Raw genomic sequence first — 5,303 nt, forward strand, 5'->3', positions numbered from 1 at the left:
TTCTACCACACCAACTCATCCACATCATCTTTACTATCACTCGATAAATCTAGAAAATGAGATTCCTTCCAAAAATTCAATGTTATAAACCTCTCAAGTATCACGGCAAAGGTCTTGAAAAAATGTGTATTTTCAAAGTTCTGAAAAAAGGAGCAAAACTTAAAAAGAGAAACGTCGAAGAAGAACTTGACCACAAACACTCCAAAGGAAAAAAAAAAGTTAAAAAATTCTTCTCAAAAATATCAGCACTCCTATCTATCTTAAATTTTCTGAAATTCCGAATAAAAGTCTTTAAAAAGACTAGACTACCCTTAAAACAACTTCACCACCACTCCAAAATTCCTTTCCATCATTCTAATTTGACAAATGACCTAGAAGAAATGGTTACTACCGTTCTCATATTAGTAGCAAGGATTTGAGTCTTTATCAAGCCTATGACGATGGGTGCAACATGACTGTCTATGAGTGAATTCATTTCTTAGATCTATAGGGAACCTTAAACACTTGTGTGATTTGAGTGACCCGTGAAAGCCAGCCTAAGTCACTTAACCTCCTCGCATGCTTACAGAGATAGTTTCAACCCTAACTTAGATAACTTACCTTACCTTTCGCTCTTATAATAAAAAGCAAACCGCTTAGACTATTAGAGAAGAAACTTCAAAAAGATTTCTCGAGGTAAAAACGAGATGTTTATCTGAGGACAAGCAAAGTCTAAGTGTGGGATATTTGATATTGGCAAAAATGTCACATTTTCACCCCGGTATTAAGGCCTAAAAAACAATAAAGTCTAACGACCCGTCCTAATCCATCAGGACGAATACATTACATTTGGTTACATCGTGAGGTACTTGACCTCTATATGATTCATTTTACAAACATTGCATTTGTTTTTGAAAAGACAAACTTTCATTACATCGACAGTTGACGGCATGCATACCATTTCATAATATATCCAACTATAATTGACTTAATAATAATCTTGATGAACTCGACGACTCGAATGCAACGTCTTTTGTAATATGTCATGAATGACTCCAAGTAATATCTCTAATATGAGCAAATGCACAGCGGAAGATTTCTTTCATACCTGAGAATAAACATGCTTTAAAGTGTCAACCAAAAGGTTGGTGAGTTCATTAGTTTATCATAATCGATCATTTTCAACATTATAATAGACTACAAGATTTTCATTTTCATTTCTCATAAATATACTTCCCATGCATAGAGACAAAAATCATTCATATGGTGAACACCTGGTAACCGACCTTAACAAGATGCATATAGAATATCCCCATCATTCCGGGACTCCCTTCGAACATGATAAATTCGAAGTACTAAAGCATCTGGTACTTTGGATGGGGCTTGTTGGGCCCAATAGATCTATCTTTAGGATTCACGTCAATTAGTGTGTCTGTTCCTTAATTCTTAGATTACCAGACTAAAAAGGGGCATATTCGGTTTAATAATCCAGCCATAGAATGTAGTTTTAAGTACTTGTGTCCATTTCATCAAACAGTTATAAAGCAGTGCATGTATTCTCAGTCCCAAAAATATATATTACAAAAGTATTTAAAAAGAGAGCAAATGAAACTCACCATACTGTATTTTGTAGTAAAAATACATATGACGACATTGAACAATGCAAGGTTGGCCTTGGATTCACGAACCTATATCATTTGTATATTTATTAATACACATAATCGTAATCGAACAAAATTATTTATTATATCTTAATTTATATATATATTTAATTTGTGTATATATTCAAAATGATAAATATCTATATAATTATATTAATATATATTTGGTTAATATTATATTAAAATACTTAAGTTATTATATATGAATATTTATATATAAAATGTTAATATGATTATTAAATACTTATATGTAATATTACTAAGAATATATTTTATATACAAAATGTTTACTTGGTAACATAATGTTAATAATAGTAATAAAAGTTGTTTTTGATTATAATGATAATATACTACTAATAATAATAACTATAAAAATAATGATTTTATAAATAATAAAAATAATACTAATTCTTATCTTAATAACTACAATGATAATAGTACTACTAATAATAAAAATGTTAGTCATGATAATACTAATAATTTTTAATTGATAATAGTAGTAATGATAACGATTTTAATATTAGTGATAATAACAATAATACTAATTAATATTACTTGATAATGATGATAATATTAGTAATAATAAAATTTATAATATTAATTTTAGTACAACTATAATAACAATAATAATAATCATAATAATAATGTTAATAATAATAATACTTATATCAATATTAATACTAATAATAACACTAATAATAATATTAATACTAATATATTGTTTAGAGTACAAGTGCTATATGACCCAGTGTATGTTCTACGTTAGGGGTATGTGAGTTTAGTAGCTCCAGTTTTTGTTTTTGTTTTTGGGTAAAAAAGTTATGGGTGATTGAGTTCAGTGGCTTATGTTAGTTTAGCACCTTTTTTCCTGTAATTTGAGTTAAAGGATTATCTCAAGCTGAAAATATATATATACTCACAAAATATGTATATAAGACTTCGTGTTTCTTTCAATAGTAGTTGCATGGAGATCTATTTCGATGGTCAGTGTCTCTTGGTTGGATTAAACTCGTGTTAAAAAAAAATTCATGTTGGTGGATTGAGTGATGTCAGTGAGAGATTAGACGTTCAGTCTCCTTCAGTTTGTCTCCTACATTTGCGCACTCAGAAGGTATAATTAGAAAGTCAGCTATTTAAAAGAAACTTTAAAGTTGGAAAAATTGGCGGGTTCAAAAAAAAAAGTAATATCAGGTTTGGGTCAAAACAAGTAACATTGACTTTCTGAACATACATTTTTAACATAAATTTCATCGAACATGTTGCAACGGATACAAATTATTTAACTGGAAAGAACCATCATTCAGAACATATACTTTGTGTCCTTTTATTCTATCTTCGATTGGTTCTTTAAAAATGCAAAATCAAATATACATAAACTTGTGTTGACATATAAATGCATAAATAATAGCAAAGTATGTTTCAGTTATTGTGTTTTCCTCAAAATGCTTCGTAGTTATGAGAGATGCTAAGAGGATACTTTAAGTTTTTCTTTTCCTATAAATATATATATATATATATATATATATATATATATATATATATATATATATATATATATATATATATATATATATATAGTTTAAATAACTAATGCACAATGAAGTTTTTTTACATGTTATTAATGAATTATATAGTATACAATTGGTGATGAAGAATACGACATAATTATGTGAAAGTAAGCCTAATGTGATGGTTAATGGTGTTTTTCTCAGGTCTAACTATAATTGCTATGGATTATAGGATCAAGTTTGTCAACCATGTTAACGTATAATGTCACCATCTACATGCAAGTAAGCAACATTATTGATCATTTATATAAAAAATCAGTTAATTTAGACCATGTGTTAACTCTAATGGGTCAAATGGGTAACGAATAAGCCCATTACTGGATTTGACCCAACATGGAGAAACAATTTGTCGAATGTGGTGAAGCTAAGTTTAGGTATTCAATCGTATATCTTATACATTTATGAATATCTTATAAGAATCAAGAGGATGAGGAATTAAGGAATTGTATATTCTCATATATTAATCTTTATTCGGTTTAATTTTCTTACTAATTTTTCTTCATAACATTCTTTTAATAAGATATACTATAAATCAACACCCTGATTTGTATGAAATTTTTGAGTTACTTCATATGGTAGACTCACGAGTGACTAACTGAAACTATAGGTGTCTTTCAACTTTTAACAGAATTCGTGTTCAAAGAGGTCTTAAGTGTCGTGGGAGTTAAAAATATCTGAATTTGGATCAAATAAAGACGGGTTTGGTCTACATGGAACTTGGCCTTTCACATTTAATCAGGCCAGGTATTTCATAGAATGTTTGGTAGACAGTAGTTTAATTTTTTGCGAAGTAAGTGTAGCTTGCTTCGACAATATTCGGTTTATTATGTTATTAATGACATTTTGCAGTGGTCCTTTTATGATGTCATAATCTAATCTCTTTTGACCTGTTGAAGATAATTCAAGGCTTTTAACAAATTTACATGAATAATGTACATGATGCTCATAAAGCATAATTTGCTAAAGAAGACTCCTAATCCCCTGTCAACAGTTATGCTCATGGTCTAAAAATTTGGTCGGAAGAGAGCGTCCAATATATTATTTTCACCAATTGTGAGCTGCGCTTCACTCTTTTTCTCTTAGTGTTCTGGTAGTGATCGTGAGCTGCTCTTCACTCTTTTTCTCTTAATTATCTAGAAGCAAATTTTAAGCTCGCACAATATATTTAACACTTGCCTTTGATAAGGAGATATCCGTTTACAAATGATTTACTATTACCATTTATGAATAGGCTCATTACGACCAAGTATGGTTACAATTGAACACCTTGGACATATCATTGAAGCCTCAAAAGTTTATTTTAGTTTTATTAGTGAAAGTTATATTTTTTTAAGGCAATGATTCATATATATAATTTATAAATCTCTTGAGGTTTAGTTACTTTCAAGTTCTTAATTTTGTCAATATTTCTTCATATAATTCATCATTTTGTTATTTCTGATTTCATGCAGCAATGATGGGTGAATATTGTAGAGCAGTCAAGCTTAGGGCGTTGGATTGAAAACATTTAGTCTTGGAATGAAAGTGATCATAATGTACCTCTATCTTACATTGTAAGTGTTATCGTTTTGAATCATATCCCTAAAATTGCTTGTGATCACATCAGGGCTAATGATGACAATGTTTCTGCAGGGCTAATATTGTATTTATATGTGATCACATCCCTAAACTTCTGAAAGTGATAGTTGTATGATAGGTGGTATGTTGTTGATGATATCTGGTCACTTTATGTATTATATCAAATGCTCGAGTCTGAAGCAAGCAAAGTGGCTTTATATTTTTAACATTCATTGCTTATCCTCACGTATTTGTTAAGTTTTCCTTTGCACGTCTCTTTACAAAGCCGAATCCTCTTTACATTGCTTCGTTGCATAATGTAATTTTTTTTAATGTTTCAATATAAAGTCTTTTATTATACTACATTAGAGTAGATACCAAAATGGGCGGGTCAAAGGATATAGTATCACGATAATACTAATTTGAATAATACTACATTAGCCGAATCCACTTTAGTAGTAAAATGGAATTGGTGATAAAATATACATAAATGTCAGTTGTGTCATAATGGGTAGGTCAAAGATGAATATTATTGGGT

General features: G+C 29.5%; 1 long non-coding RNA gene across 2 annotated transcripts; it reads left to right on the forward strand.

The window, feature by feature from the left end:
* Positions 1-3,350: 3,350 nt before the first annotated feature.
* Positions 3,351-5,056, forward strand: LOC139844379 (uncharacterized). Of its 2 annotated transcripts, XR_011757922.1 has the most exons (4): positions 3,351-3,430; positions 3,837-3,952; positions 4,058-4,761; positions 4,841-5,056. It is a non-coding gene; the product is annotated as an uncharacterized lncRNA (long non-coding RNA). The 2 variants fall into 2 exon arrangements; XR_011757921.1 differs by having other exon boundaries at positions 3,837-4,761.
* The last annotated feature ends 247 nt before the right edge of the window (positions 5,057-5,303 follow it).

This window comes from Rutidosis leptorrhynchoides, chromosome 4 (genome assembly GCF_046630445.1).
Source record: "Rutidosis leptorrhynchoides isolate AG116_Rl617_1_P2 chromosome 4, CSIRO_AGI_Rlap_v1, whole genome shotgun sequence".
NCBI lineage: Eukaryota > Viridiplantae > Streptophyta > Magnoliopsida > Asterales > Asteraceae > Rutidosis > Rutidosis leptorrhynchoides.